The sequence below is a fragment of the Tamandua tetradactyla genome, chromosome 17 (assembly GCF_023851605.1).
Source record: "Tamandua tetradactyla isolate mTamTet1 chromosome 17, mTamTet1.pri, whole genome shotgun sequence".
Lineage (NCBI taxonomy): Eukaryota > Metazoa > Chordata > Mammalia > Pilosa > Myrmecophagidae > Tamandua > Tamandua tetradactyla.
Genome location: NC_135343.1, coordinates 64,706,832 through 64,723,021, shown reverse-complemented (window position 1 = coordinate 64,723,021; position 16,190 = coordinate 64,706,832). Strand labels below are relative to the sequence as shown.

The 16,190-nt window shown below is 38.8% G+C and overlaps 1 pseudogene across 1 annotated transcript in view; it reads left to right on the top strand.

Annotated features, from left to right (window-relative positions):
- The window catches only part of LOC143661202 (immunoglobulin kappa variable 3-11 pseudogene), a 150,520-nt pseudogene extending 136,087 nt beyond the window's left edge, over positions 1–14,433 (top strand). Inside the window, exon 2 of the transcript XR_013164441.1 lies at positions 14,036–14,433. The product of XR_013164441.1 is annotated as an immunoglobulin kappa variable 3-11 pseudogene (transcript). The remainder of the gene's footprint in view (positions 1–14,035) is intronic.
- Positions 14,434–16,190: the final 1,757 nt, after the last annotated feature.

Below are 16,190 nucleotides of genomic sequence, written 5' to 3'. Positions count from 1 at the left end.
ACCTTTGCATCCACCCATGGTGACACATTCCCTGGTTTGAATTGTTCTGTTCTAAGCAATATGTGTTTGGACAAAAGGATCCAAAGAGGTGAGGAAAATCAGGGGTCAAAGAAGCATGTGTTTCAAGTAGTGCCCAGATCTCACTTGCAAATGAGATGTTGAATGTCAGAGCAAGAGCTACATCCCTCCTGATGGGGTCTGGCTTTTGGGAATGTTACCTTACACTTCATAATGCTTGGAAACTCTCACTTGACAACAGTATTGTCTCACTCAGCTCTTCCCAAGTGTCATTCCATGTTTCTCTAAAGAAACTTTTGGAATCATTTTAAATTTATAGAAATGTTACATAGAAAGTACAGATAATTCCATTACACCTTCACCCTCTTGCTCCTGATACTATCATCTTATATAAATCCTGGTTCATTTGCAAAGATGAACTTCTCAAACTGGTTAAATAATACTAACTGGACTCCAAGTTTATTCAGGTTTAACCATTTTTTAAATGTTCCTTTCCTGTTCTAGGATCCAAACCAGCATCACATGTTGTATGTGTTTTTCCATGAATTTGTTCCCAGAATTTTGGGTACATTTTACTGAAGAATGACATGGTCACTGCTATTTGAGATTAATAGCACAGTATTTTATTTTATACATGAGCATTATATATGTTTTCAACCAATCTCATTATTTTAATAAGAACAATTTTTCTGCTTTTTGATTAACAATTTGCTAAATCATAACATTTACTAATTCATCTGAAAATGTAATTGGGAACTTTCATGAGGGAACTGTAGTGACAATGGGAAAAGAACCTTACATAGACAACAGCAATTGTTTGAGAACTCTGACACATGTTAATGCTGGCTGTGTATGAATTGATCTTTACAACTTAGCCTGATGTTATATCTGCAAGGTGAACATGTGTGCTGAATTTTCCCAGGTAAGGGCATGAGGTAGTGAGAGCAAATGTACGGGCAGAAGAGAGGTTCAGGTCTTTTTTGGATGTCCCCAGATCACTCCCCACTGTGATAGATTCCTGCTTAGAATCCCTTCAATTTTCTGAGAATGTGGTCTTATAGTAAAAGAAGGAAAAGATTCTGAAAACCTTTAAAGCTAATTCTGTTCTTTTTTGTGTTTTCATAGCACAGTATTCAGCCCTGATCCTGGGGATGTGCTGTAAAGATAGGAAATCATCTGTTGGTAAAAGGGACATAAAACACACTCATTGTACTGGAAGAAATATGAGTAAAAATCACTCAGCAATGAAGTAAATGGGATAACAGTTCCTGCTCTCTGGATTCAGGAATCCCTTTTTAACATGTGATTCATTCATAAATACATATTAGATCTTATCAGTTAATAACCAGTTAGCACTTTATTATTTCTCAGTGCTGAAAGTCAGTAGTCTCACTGAGCACAGCATGAAGGGTTCTCTGCTCAAGGTCTTAGGAGGGTAAATCAAGGAGTCAGTGAGGCTCTCTTCATTCCAGAGCTTAGAATTCTCCTCCAAGCTTATGTGGTTGGACAGAATCAGTTCGCTGAGTGGTAGGCTTGAGATCCTATTTCCTTATTGGCTAACTGTCCTCATATCCTAGAGGCTGCCCTCATCCCTTCCCACGCGGTCCCTCAACCTCCACATTCAACATCAGATAGTTCCTGCCTTGTCAGATCCTGATTATCGGTGAACATTACTGATTTCTTAGTCTGTGGCCAGTACAGCAATATTTAATGGGCTCCTGTGAAATGGTCACACCCATTTGAACAATCTCCCCTTCTCAGTGTCAACAGATTTCATTTCATATGTAGTTAAAATCCACAGATTTCCTTAAATATGCAAAATCACTTCACAGCAGAATATAAGTGTTGTTTGAAGAACTGGAATAGAGTTTGTACATACCAGTAGCCATGAAGCTTGAAGACCCTCTTAAAATGTCAACTTACCACATGCTGTTTTTATCTTTATCAAATATTGTATTGTTCAATTTTTTTGTATTGGCACTGGGAAGTTCTAGTAAATATAAATTTAAAAGCTCATTATATGGCTTTAGAGGAAAGGATGGAAGTGCTAGCTTCCCAGCAGGCACAGAATGCATGAGGAGTCCACATTTCTTGCTTCATTTCAGTGTTAATGTACATAAAATGACCTAGAGAGTACTCGCTAAAAAAAAATAGCTAATTCTGACTCATGCTCCATGGACTCTCACTGCACTTAATCTAAACCCTCAGCTTTCACTGAATCTTTAAGTTTCCCTTAGTATCATGCCCTTGTCTGCTTTCACAATTTTGTCTTTCCTAATCGTCCAAGACCACATCGTTTACATTTTTGGAAGTGTTCTTCCCTGAGCTTTGCGAGCCAACTCCCTGCTTCACTCATGCATGAGGACAACTGCCCATGTTTCAAAGAGGAAATTTCCACACACAATGTTTCATTTGGACCCCTCTGATTCAGTCATTCACATGACAGAACATGTTTCATCTCATGTCATCCATGACTATCTCAAGTTTTTAATCTATGTCAGTATAGGAAGGGCATTCTACTGTATTGAAGCAGGAAAATTGTCAACTACAAAGTAGAAATTTAAATTAAGACTATATGTGTATTAACTACATGGAAAGAAGGGATAAAACCCATGGGTGATGAGGGCAAAAATGAAGCAAGTACTGGCATCTTCAAACACTTATAGGTGGTGGACAAAAAACATAGTGATCCTATGTCTTCCCGGTGGTTTGGGTCTGTGTCGCCCCATTTCTGAATGCCTGGAAATGGCAGCCCTGCTTAAGGTAATGTGCTCATAAGGATACAAGATATGGAAAAATAGCTGTATTGTTAATTAGAATTGGAATACTGCATGCTTAGGATGTTCCACAATAAGGGAAATTTTTGGAGGCAGAAGGGTGGTTGTTTTGTAGGAAAAGTGGAAATCTTGATAAAGGAGAGATTATGTTATGGACAAAATTGTTAAACTGTCTCAATTTATTCTCTCTTCCTTTGACTCATGGTGAGGGATGTCCTGTGTGACAGACCTGGATCGACCTGGCCCCACATATCCTTTATCGGCAGCTTTGCTGCAGGGGGTAAATCTCAGAGAAGCAGGATAGCAGAGGCTGCAGAAATATCCCTTGTTTATTGTCTGTCTCTCCTAGATAATAGAAATATTCAAGAGGTCAGGGGTTCTGTTTCATTTATTTAAAATCTAATGTCTTAAGCCTGGAAGGGTTTGTATCAATATCTGTATAATTCTATAAATATTTTTGGTTTGGGTAGAAATAAATGACAAATCTGCTCTGAGACCTTGGGGAGCTGAAGCTATTTTATGCATTGCCATGAGGTGGGGCAGTGACCCCTTCAGTCTGTGAATGTTTCATTAGTGATTTGAGACACTGGTGGACCTAAAGGGCAGTGCCAAGGGCAAGTTGTAGGTATCTGGTGACTCATATTTGGGGACATCATTTGAGTTGATAGCAATATCAGTGGTTTGGTTTTGGATATACTGAGGTGACACTGACCAGTCAAAGAGGAACTTCAAATACATATTTAAAGTTCAGAATAGACACATAATTTGCATAATACGTCCTCATACTGTCTAATTGTATGAATACATTCCACATAGTTTCTGGCACCATATATTTAAAGGTCAATTAATTAAGTTCAGAAATTTTACACTCACTTACACATATATTCAATTACAAAATGAAGTATACAAGATGATGACAGGTAGTTTTTGAAGCATAAAGTTGATAATAAAATATTTTAAATTAACATTTTCCTAAAGTTTGTTGAAATGCAGTGTTCAGTTGATTTCTGTGACATTTGCAAGGCTACCCTCACATTTCCTGTGATAATGTTATTTTGTCCCCTTCCTTCCCTTATCTGTCTTCACAGCTCACTGCGCAGCATATTTCCCTTTATACCCTGTTGTGATTTGCATAGACTCCTGGGGACTTGGCTGCTGCTCAGACTCTATTAATGGGGGTTCCCTGGAGATGGGACCTGAGTGCACCAGACAGTGAGCAAGATGCTGTCACAGTCCCAACTCCTCATCCTCCTGGGGCTCTGGGTCTCAGGTGAGAGCTTCAGAAGAGCATTGTCTTTATAAAGCTGGAGAGATGGTTTTCACGTGCAGAGTGTACAGACTGTTCCATCTCAAACTGATCTGATTATATTGATAAATGAGGAAAACTGCATGTAAATATATATTTTATATACTTGTGATTTATTGTGTGATCTTGTTCTTTTCTGACTGCAGGTGCAAGTGGGGACATTGTGATGACCCAGTCTCCAGTCTATGTGGCTGTGACTCCAAGGGAGACTGTCACCATGAGCTGCAAGGCCAGCCAGGGTGTTTACAACTACTTAAAGTGGTACCAGCAGAAACCCAGACAGGATCCCAAACTGCTTATCTATCTTGCATCCAACCGGGCTTCTGGGGTCCCCAACCAATTCAGTGGCAATAGGTCTGGGACAAATTTCTCTCTCAGAATCAGTGGAGCCCAGGCTGAGGGTGTGGCCAGTTATTATTGTCAGCAAAGAAACATCTCTCCTCCCAAAGTGCTTCAGCCTCAAACACAAACCTCCTCTCCCAGCTGTGGGGCACTGAGTCTTGCAGCAGTAGCTGCTCCCCCTCCTCCCACCTCTTCATTTTGTGACTTTCTTCCTAGTAGTTAGTCAGTCTTTTTGTTTTACTGTTTCCTTCAATGGATTCTGTCTTTCCTTGGAGCCTTCCCTGTGCTTGTTACTGAAGCAGTTATACCTACCTCCTTTCTAACTGCCCTTTTCCTTCACTCTTTCTCTTTCCTTTAGTCATTCTTTCAAAGACAATTCTGTAGTTCTAACCACTTGGTTGGAAATATTTTCCTTTGAGGTACTGGGGTTGCTTGGAGCCTGTAAGAGTAGAGAGACAGGAGGAGGGAGAAAAGGAGCTGCCTAGTTAGGAGTCTCCCAGAGGGGAAATGTAAGGGGGAATTCCTGGTGCATTGGTATTTCGAATAGTTAGGGTCTGAGTGTGTGACTTTTTCCTTTTATTCCCTGCAGTTCAAGCTGCTCTCTGCTCTCCCACACCTGGTTTCCAGTTGGTGAGGAGGGGGCAGGGAATGGGAGAGGGGATTGAAGCTGGCACCTTGATCAATAGATGGAAAACAATCTTTATTCACAACGAAACCCTGTTTTCATAGTTGACAGCACTAAATGCCCATCAAGTTTCTTTCCCCTGGGCATTATTTTATGCTAACATTCCAAGCAAAATCATAAAGTGTCAGTCAGGCAAGAAAAATCTATCTACAACAAAAATGCCAGTGCCAAATGGATCCACAGGGGAATTTTATCAAACATTCTGAAAAGAACTAATACTAATCCTGCTCAAACCTTTCCAAAAAATTGAGGAAAAAGGAACACTACCTAAGAGATTTGATGGAACTAATATAATTTTAATACCAAAGCTGGGTAAAGATGCTATAAGAAAGGAAAACTTTAGGCTGATCACCCTAATGAACATAGATATAAACATTCTCAACAAAATATTAGCAAATCAAATCACAACAACTGATTGGAATTTGTACCAATAATGCAAGAATGGTTCAACACAAGAAAATCAATTAATGTAATACAGCTTGTTAACAAATCACAAGGAAAAAGCACATGATCATCTTGATTGATGCTGAGAAAGCATCTGATAAAATTCAACATCCATTTCTGATAAATAAACTTCAAAAGATAGGAATCAAAAGTAATTTCCTGAGTATAATAAAGGGCATATATGAGAATCAATAGACAGCATCATATTCAATGCAGAGGAACTGAAAACCTTCCCCACAAGATAAGGAATGAGGCAAAGACACCCACTGTCACCTCTATTTTTCATTATTGTACAAGAAGTGTTAACTAGCTGAATCAAGCAGGACAAAGCAATAAAAGGCATATCAACTGGAAAGTAAGCAGTCAAACTCTTATCATTTGCATATGACATGATATTATAACTGGAAAATCCTGCCAAATCTACAACAAAGTGACTTGAGCTAATAAACAAATTCAGCAAGGTAGAAGGATATAAAATTTATTTGAAAAATTAGTAACATTTCTAAACACAAGCAATGAACTAACTGAGGAGTCAGTTAAAGAAAAAAATCCATTCAAAATAGCAATTAAATGAACCAAGGATTTAGGAATGAACTTAACTAGAGATGTAAAGGACTTGTACATAGAAAGCTACATAACATTACTAAAATAAATCAAAGCAGATTTAAATAGATGAAAAGACATTCCCTGCTTATGGATAGGAAGGTTAAATATAGTTAAGGTATCCATACCACCCAAATTGATCTACAGATTCAACACAGTTCCAATTAAAATTCCAACAACGTACTTTGAAGACTTGTAAAAGGTAGTTACTAAATTTATCTGGAAAGGATGGGGACCCTAAATAGCTAAATATATCCAAAAAAGAAGAATGAAGTGGGAGGATTAACACCTCCTGACTTTAAAATTTATTATAAAACCATCATGTTCAAAATAGCATGGATATGCCTTGAGGACCTAAGGCTGAGTGAAATAAGCCAAGCATAGAAGGATAGATACTGTAAGACTCCATTTTTATGACCACAGTAAAGGTCAAATTAGAGCCTTATAATACAAAGATAGAGGCATTGACCAATGGAATTGAACTGAGAGTGCAGAAATAGACCCCCAAATTTATGGTCGACAGATTTTTGATAAGGCCATCAAATAAACTGAACTGGGACAAAATAGTGTTCTCAACAAATGTGTGTGGCAGAACCGGATATCAATAGGCCAAAAGAATGAAAGATGACCTGTATCTTCTGTCCCATACTAAAATTAGCTCAAAATGTATTAAACACCTAAGTATAAGAACTAGCACCATAAAGTTCCTAGAAAAAAATGTAGGGAAACATCTTCAAGACTATTACCTTCAAGTAATAGGAGGTATCTTCCTAAACTTTACACCCAAAACACAAGCAATAAAAGAAAAAATAGATAAATGGGAACTCCTCAAAATAAAATGCTTCTGTTCCTCAAAAGACTACATTAAAAGGTGAAGAGGCAGCCAACTCAATGGGAGAAAATATTTGGAAATCACATATTGGACAGTTTGATATCCTGCATACCCAAAGAAATCATACAATTCAACAACAAAAGAGCAAACAACCTAATTAAAAATGGTTAAAGATATGAATAGGCATTTTTCTGAAGAGAAAATACAGTGTCTCAAAAACACATGAAGCTATACTCATTTTCATTAGCTAAAAGGGAACTGCAGATCAACATTACAATGAGATGCCACCTCACACTTATAAGAATGGCTGCTATTAAACAAACAGTGACCTACAAATGTTGGAGAGGCTGTGGAGAAATTGGGACACTTATGCTCTGCTGGTGGGAATTTACCGTCACTATGGAATACAGTTTGGTGGTTCCTTAGGAAACTAAATATCAAATTGCCCTATGACCCAGCACTAGCACTACTTGGTACATACCCAGAAGAGCTGAGAACAGTGACACAAGTGGACATTTGCACACTGATTTTCATAGAAGCGTATTTCACAATTGTTAAAAGATGGAAACAGTCCAAATTCCCATCAAAAGATGAGTGGATTAACAAAATGTCAGCATTAAGACAAAACGATGTCCTGAAGTCCATGACGAATGGATGTGCCTTGAGGACATAAGGCTGAGTGAAATAAGCCAAGCATAAAAGGATAGATACTGTAAGACTTCATTTTTATGGCCACAGTAAAGGTCAAATTAGAGCCTTATAATACAGGATATAAGTGACTTAGAGATACATAAAAGCTAGAGATGGGTGAACAGTTATCTAATATGGTTGAACTCAAATGGAAGGGAATAGATAGAAGTGCAGGTGGTTCTTTAGGAGATCTATAAGTAATATTACTATAATAAAGGTGAACAAGATTTAAAGGGGTTGTATAGACCTGTGTGTCCCACTGATTAGCATGAGAAATATACATTAGTTCTCACAAGAACTGCTTCAGTTGTATGACTCATGTTCAAAGAATGTTTAAGTCCAGAACTCAGGAAGAAAACTGCAATTGCATGCAATGGGTGATGTTTAATAGGAAAGCAACAGCAGTACCACAGCAACAGTAGGGATAAGCACTGGGTGGAGTGACAAGAGTTAAGGGGAGGTTTAGCTTTCCTATTTCATGAGAGGGTGTTTGTTGGCTATTTTTCTCTGGGGAACAATGAAATTATCAAAAATTTAGAGTGTTGATGGACTGTGGACTTCAGGCAGTATACATGATGCCTAATCAATGCAGGTGGTTGAAGGATGCACTGACTGAGATTGGCGAATGATGGTGTATATGTATGACCAAATATTGTGCTGCTACAAAAAGGAACACAGTTGTGAGGTATGTGGCGATGTCAATGAACCTGTAGGACATTTGGTAAGACAAAATAAGCCAGAAACTAAAGAACAATTATTGAATGGTCTCCTTTGGAATATACTTGTAAGAAAAGAGGCCTAGATTGTAAGCTCTTATAGAAGACACATTTAGTCCAAAGAGGAAATTATTATTTCTGGATTTTGAAAGGCTGTTTTATATATATATCTACAATCTGGTATTGAGAGATAAGAGGAAAGCTGATCGGTTTGGGATTAAAGTATTTGAGAACACAAGGGTTAGGAAGACATTATTTATAATTTAGAACTGCACTTACTCTTTGAGACCAAGGGAAGAAAGGTTTATTTTGTCTGAAACCAAGATTTTCAAAAGCACTTAATCTAACTTGGCCTTCTGGATAGCTTATTGAATGATTGAAACACAGGGAACTCAGAATAAGAATGAGGGCATTTAATCCTGTATATTGTAATGTAATGCCTGGATACATCCAAGAATATATTAAGAAGAAAGTCAAAAAGTATTGGCAAAGTCCCTTGAGAGAGGAGAGATAAAATGTGGAACTATTACACTTTACCATGAGGGAATGCCCTGATATTGTGTGAAATATTAGAGACACCCAAAGCAATAGGTCAAGCCCTTAGTCTTGAGGCTTAAACTTTTGAAACGTATGTAGGTAGTGGAGAAGCTTGGCCTACCTATAAGTATGCCTAAGAGTGACATCTGGAGGACCTGTTTAGTTGCTCAAATGTAGTCACACTTTCTCTTCTTTGCTTTGTATGTATGTTATATTATACAATAAAAAATGTAAAAAAAAAATTGGAAATGTGTATTCCAGTTATACAAAGTAGTAGCACAACTTAACTTTGCTGACATTAGCTATGTGCAATTATTAACAGGAAAAGTTTCACCAGACAGTTACTAAATTTAAGCAGGAAGCCAAAAAACAATCATCAATGAAAACTAGACCATAGATTTGAATTGGAAATTAGATAACTGAATTGTGGAATATTTAGACCAACAATTCAATTAGATTCTCTTTCCATATTGTTGAATGTAAAACATTGGTCACCACGGAACTGTTTCTAGATTTTAGAATCACTTATTCTTAATGTTGACACTAGTGGAAATGTGAGAGTCCCCTTCATTTGTCATGACAGAGGTTTGGATCCCAAAGAACTGCCTATGCTGAGTTGAGTGGTACCATTTTTTTCTTAATTAAAAGCAAAAAATTAAATTTAAGCAGAAAAGCTTTAATATGATGTTGAAAGTGGGAAAAAAGAATCAGCAGGACAACTTGATTGATCTTGGACTGATCCATTTAAGAAAGACTGAGCAGAACACAAAGATGTAGAAAGTAAGCACATTACAGCTGATCGCACCATGAACTTCTGGGAAAACCTTTGCATCCACCCTTGGTGATGCATACCCTGGCTTGAGTATTTCTGCTCTGAAGGATGTGTTTCAGACCAAAGGATCCAATGAGATGAGGAAAATCAGCAGTCAAAGAAGCACATTTTCCAAGTAATGTCCAGCTTTCACTTTCATTTGAGATGCTGAATGTCAGGGTGAGATCACTAATGTCACTCCAGGTGGGGTGTGGCTTTTGGGAATGGTAACTTACACTAGGTCATCTTTAGCACACCTCACTTGGTAACACCACAGTCTCACTCAGCTCTTCCCAAGCAGCGTTCCATGTTTTCTATAATGTTTATTTTCCTTTGGTGTAATTTTAGATTCATAGAAAATTTGCAGAGGCAGTGCAGAGAGTTCCTTTACATATTCACCCCCTTCCTCTTGATGCTAACTTCTTACATAATCAATGTTTATTTGCAAAACTGAGCTATTTATACTGGTAAAATAGTAATCACTGGAATCCAGACTTTATTCAGGTTTAACCATTTGCTTTCTAATGTATTTTTCCCATTCTAGGATCCAAATCAGCACATGTCATATGAGCTTTCCATGAATTTGTTGTAAGAATGTTGTGACATCCTGGTCTCTGCTACTGCAATGCCCCTATTTGAAATCAGTAGAACAGTATTTTATTTTGTACATGAACATTCTATGTGTTTTCCAACTAATCTCATTATTTTAATATGAACAATTAGTTTTTGCCTCTTTAGTAACAATTTGTTAAATCATCACGTACACTCATTCATCCAAAAATGAAAATTATCACATTCATCATGAGACTGCAGCTACAATGGAGAACGAAAATTACATAGACCACAATAATTCTTTGGGATTCTGATGCATGTTAAAGCTGCTGCATGTGAATCAACCCTCATAACTCACTTAGCCTGATGTCATATCTGCAAGAGGAAGGTGAGTGTGTGCTGCGTGCTCCTAGGTAAGGGCATGGGGTAGTGAGAACAAATGCACAGGCAGCAGAAAGGTTCAAGTCTTCTAGGGATGGCCCCAGATCACTCCCCTCTATGACAGATTCCTGCCCAGAATTCCTTCAACTGTTTGAGGACATGGCCTTATAGTCAAGGAAGGGAGAGATTCTGACCATCTTTAAAGCTAATTTTGTTCTTCTTTTTGGTTTCATTGCACAATATTCAGCCCTGAACCCTATGGATGTGGTCTAATGACAGGATATCATTCATGGGTAATGGAGGTGTAAAACACACTCATTGTACTGGAGGAGAGAGGAATCAACATCACTCAACAATGAAGTAAATGGGATGACAGTTTCTTCTCTCTGTGTTCAGGAATCTCCTTTAACATGAGATTGATTGATAAACACATATTAGTATTTATTTTTGAATAATCGGTGAGCAGTTCATTAGTTCTCAGTGCTGTAGGTCAGGAGTCTGGCTGAGCACAGTGTGAAGTGTTCTCTGCTCCAGGACTTAGTAGGACAAAATCAAGAAGTCAGTGAGGCTCTGTTCTTTCCAGAGCTTGGAGTTCCCTTCCAAGCTGTTGTGGTTGGACAGAATCAGCTCCCTGGGTCATGGTATTGTGATCCTATTTCCTTGCTGTCTGTGCCTCTCATGTCCTAGAGGCTGCCCTCATTTCCTGCCAACATGGCCCCTCAACCTTGGTAGCCAATATCAGATATTTTCTGCCATGTCAAATCCTATCTATGAGAATAAGAACTTTTACTGAGTTCTTATTCTCTGAGCAGTACAAGAATATTTCAAGGGGTCCTGTGAAATAGTCAGGCCCACTTGAATAACCTACTCATCTTAATGTCAATAGGTTTCATTTCATATGCAAATAAAGTTCACAAATCACTTCACAGCTGAATACAATTAGTGTTTGAAGAACTGGGATAGGGTTTTTACATGCCAGCACTCAGGAACCTTGAGAGCTCTCTTAGAACTCTACTTACCACAATGCTGCTTTTATGAAGTATTGTTTTACCCCTATTTTATTTTTGGCAGTGGGGAAATTTAAATTTAAAATCTAGAGGAGAGGATAGGAATGTTAAATTCCCAGCTGGCACAGAAAGGATAATCATTCCACACTTCCCATTTCCTCACAGTGTTAATGCACATAAAATAAGCCAGAGAGTATCTGCTAAAAAAAAATTAATTAAATCTGACTTGCGTTCCATGGACTCACACTGCACTTAATCTAAACCCTCAGCTTTCATCAAATCTTTAAGGTTCCCCTAGAATCAGGCCCTTGTTTGGTTTTCACAATTTTGTCTTTTGTAATCATCCAAGACCACATCCTGTGCATTTTTGGAAGTGTTCTTCCCTGAGCTTTGCAGGCCAACTCCCTGCCTCACTCATGCATGAGGACAACTGCCCAAGTTTCAAAGAGGACATTTCCACACACAATGTTTCATGTGGACCCCTCTGACTCAGTCATTCACATGACACAACCTGTTTCATCTCATGTCATCCATGACTATCTCAAGTTCTTTAATATATGTTGGCATAGGAAGGAAATTCTACTGCAACAGAGCAGGAAATCTGACAATTATGAAGTAAAGTTCAAATTAAGTATACATGTATATTAACAACTTCATGGAACAGCTAGAAAAAAAAACATGAGGGATGAGGGCAAACACGAAGAAAGTACTGGCATCTTCCATACCCATATATGTGGTGGACCAAGAACACGTGGACCTTTGACTGAGTAGGAATGTCTTCCTGCTGGTTTGGGTCTGTGCCACCCCATTCCTGATACCTGGAAATGGCACCCTCACATAACACAATGGGCTCATGAGGAGACAAACTATGGAAAAATAAATGTATTATGAATTAGAATTGAAATGATACATGCCTTAGGATGTTCCACATTAAGGAAATTTATTGGGGGCAGAAAGGTGTTTGCTTTTCAGGAAAAGTGGAAATCATGATACAGGACAGATTTTGCTATGTGCAAAATTGTTAAACTGTCTCAATTTTTTTCAGTCTTCCTCTGATTCTGCTTATGGTGAGGGATGTCCTATGCAATGGGCCTGGGTGAACCTTGCCCCATTTGTCCTGTATTAGCAGCTTTGCTACAGGAAGTAAATCACAGAAAGCAGAATAAGAGAGGCTGCAGAAATATTATTCGTTTATTGTCTGCCTCCTCCAGATAATTGAAAGGTTCAAGAGGTCAGGGGTTCAGTTTCATTTATTCATAACCCAATGTTCTGGGCCTGGAAGGATTTGTATTGGTATTTGTATAATTCTATAAATATTTTTGTTTTCAGTAGGAATTAGTGCAAATCTGCTCTGATACCTTTGGAGGTGGAGTTATTTAATCTATTACCACTAGGTGGGGCAGTTACCCCTTAGGTGTGTGAAGTAATATTTTATTTGTGAAACTGGTTTGAGGAATGGTGATTTGAGAAACTGGTGGATGTAAAAGGCAGTGCCAAGGGCAACCTGTAAATATCTGGTGACTCATTTTCAGAGACATTATTTGGGTTCAGAACAATATCGGTGGTCTGGATTGAGATATCTATAGGGGATTTGAGATGTCAAAGAACTTCAAATATATACTTAAAATTCAGAATAGACTGAGATAGACACATAATCTGTGCACTAAATCCTCATTCTATCCAATCACATGAATGTATTACATCCAGTTTCAGGTACCATATTTTTAGGTCAACTAACTCAGATATTTTGCACTCACAGACAAATATAGTCCATTAAAATATTAAGCATACAAGAGGATTATTGGTAGTTTGAATGATAAAGTTGATAATTAAATATTTTATTCGGCAGTTCTCTAAAGTTTGCTGAGAAAAATAGTTTTCCATTGATTTCTGGGGCATTTGCAGGACTACACTCGCCTTTCCTGTAGTAATGTTATTTTGTCGTCTTCCTTCCCTTATCTGTCTTCACAGCTCACTGCACAGCATGTTTCCCTTTATACCCTGTGCTGATTTGCATAGACTCCTGGGGACTGGGCTGCTGCTCAGTCTCTATTAATGGGGGTTCCCTGGAGATGGGGCCTGAGTGCAACAGATGGTGAGCAAGATGCTGTCACAGTCCCAACTCCTCATCCTCCTGGGGCTCTGGGTCTCAGGTGAGAACTTCAGAAGAGCAATGTCTTTATAAAGCTGGAGAGATGGTTTTCACGGTCAGAGTGTACAGACTATTCCATATCAAATAGATCTGATTATATATGATAGATGAGGAAACCTACATTTGGATAGAATTTATATATTTCTGATTTATTGTGTGATCTTGTTCTTTTCTGAATGCAGGTGCCAGTGGGGACATCGTGATGACCCAGTCTCCAGTCTCTGTGGCTGTGACTCCAGGGGAGACCATCACCATGAGCTGCAAGGCCAGCCAGAGTGTTAGCAACTACTTACACTGGTACCAGCAGAAACCAGGACAGGCTCCCAAACTGCTCATCTATCGTGCGTCCAACCGGGAATCTGGGATCCCTGACCGATTCAGTGGCAGTGGGTCTGGGACAGATTTCTCTCTCAGAATCAGTGGAGCCCAGGCTGAAGATGTGGCCACTTATTACTGTCAGCAAGATGACAGCTATCCTCCCACAGTGTTTCAGCCTCGAACACAAACCTCCTCTCCCAGCTGTGGGGCACTGAGTCCTAGGGTGGCAGCTGCTCCCCCTCCTCCCACCTCTTTATATTGAAACTTCTGCCAAGTACTTAGTCTTTCTTCCTACAGTTTCCTTCAATGGACTCTGTCTTTCCTTGAAGCCTTCCTTGTCCTTGTTACTGAAGTAGTTATACTTCACCTCCTTTCTAATTGCACTTTTCCTTCACTTTCTCTTTCCCTTACTTATTCCTTCAAAGACATTTCTGTAGTTCTAACCACTTGGTTGGGAATATTTTCCTTTGAGGTACTGAGGCCACCTAGAGCCTGTAAGGGCAGAAAGACAGGAGGAGGGAGAAAAGGGGCTGCCTAGTTAAGAGTCTCTCAGGGGGTAAATGTAAGGGGGAATTCCCAGTACATTGGTATTTATCATAGTCAGGGTCTGAATGTGCCATGTTGTTCTTCTCTGCTCTTCCTGGTGTGGAGGTGGTGAGGAGGAGGGAGTCAGTGTGACAGGGGCATGAAGGAGTGAGGCTGACATCTTGATCAAGGATTGGAAACAGCCTTTGTCAACAATAAGACTGTGTTTTCATATGTGACAGCACTAAATGTCCATCAGGTTTCTTTTCCTTTGGGTATTTATTTTATAGTAATGTCTTTACACTTCCATTATATCTAGAATATTTTACATGCTTGCATTACCCAATTTATTATTCTATTTTAGTGTTATATTTGTGAATGGATTTGTTATAGTCAATGCTTTTCTTCATTAATTTCTCTTGCATTTTACAGTTTTTAAATAAATTCTGGGAGTCTAATATATTTGCTTTATAATAGTGGTTTTAAGCAGTTAAAGACATGAGTCTGTCTCTAGGGTTCAAGTTTGAAGGTGTTTTACTTTACTGGCTGCCAGAATGCAACACACCAGAAATGGGTTGATTTTTAATAAAATATCATTTTTTTAAATTTATTAAAAACATGTAGTTCTTCAGAGGAAAGGCAGCAGACTTTCATCTGAGGTTCTTTCTTACATGGGAAGGCACAGGGTGATCTCTGCTGGCCTTTTTTCCAGGTCTCTGGGTTCCAACAACTTTCCTCTGGTTGATTCCTTTCTGCATCTCCAAAGGACTGGGTTGAGCTGTGAGTCTGAGATGAGGTATGATGAGCAGCTTGTGCTTTGGGTATAAAGTTTTAGGAAGCTACTTCCTATTCCTAGGTCTTGAAGATGTTTCCCTACATTTTCTTATAGAGGCCTCATTATACCAGTTGTTTTATATAGGTGCTTGATCCACTTTGAATGAATTTTTGTGTAGAGTGTAAGGTAAGTGTCCTCTTTCACACTTTTGGCTATTGGTATCCACTTTGCCCAAGGTGCCAAGTTGACAAGGGGTGACCTGTCATGGTCACATACCTACCTCTTTCTGATGTTGCAGCTCTGGGACTCTGGTGGAAGGTGTAAAAGAACCTCAATCAAACAAAGTTTAGATCTTTGTATACTAGGAAGGACTACTTTAGATACAGATGGAAATAGTTGTAATTTCTGCAAAGTATTATATACAATATTGTATGAAATAGGCCTCTGAGATATGTATAATCACAAGGAAACAGTGTAGACAAGCTGTTTTTGAATTTGTTGGCATAACCCTTGCATCTGTGTTAGTTGTTCATTCTGATTGCAGTTGCCTGTGGGGCACTGAGTCTCCAGTCTCCCTGGCTGTGGCTCCAGGTCTGAGGGTCACCTTCAGCTGCAAGTCCAGTCCTAGTATTTTATGGAGCATCAGTCAGAAGAACTACTTAGCCTGGTACTATCATATGTTTGTTTGCAAGCTGCCAGAATGCAAAATGACTTTTAAA